Source organism: Mandrillus leucophaeus, unplaced genomic scaffold, assembly GCF_000951045.1.
Source record: "Mandrillus leucophaeus isolate KB7577 unplaced genomic scaffold, Mleu.le_1.0 Scaffold253, whole genome shotgun sequence".
In the NCBI taxonomy this organism is placed as follows: Eukaryota; Metazoa; Chordata; class Mammalia; order Primates; family Cercopithecidae; genus Mandrillus; species Mandrillus leucophaeus.
In genome coordinates, this window is record NW_012102621.1 from 137,132 (window position 1) to 137,460 (window position 329).

Consider the following 329-nt stretch of genomic DNA (forward strand, 5'->3'; position numbering starts at 1 on the left):
GTTGAAACAAAAACACTTGCAGTTGTAAACCAATGAACAGTTCTCAAGGCAGCCTGCACCTTCAAATCACCAGAGGGCTTTAAAAACCATCCATGTCCAGATCCCTCTTCTGGAGACTGATTCAATCAGAGGTTGAATTGGTGTGTGATGTGAGCCTGGGCATCCTTAGTTTCTCAGCACGCCCTGAGGGATTGATTCTAGGGCATACCCAGGGTTAAGAACCACCATCATAAGCACTGCCTAGCAAGGGAAACACACTGGTTCCTCCTCTCCAGTTCAGATCTAAGTTGGTACCATTATGGAAGAAATGGATCTTTTTTTTTTTTTTT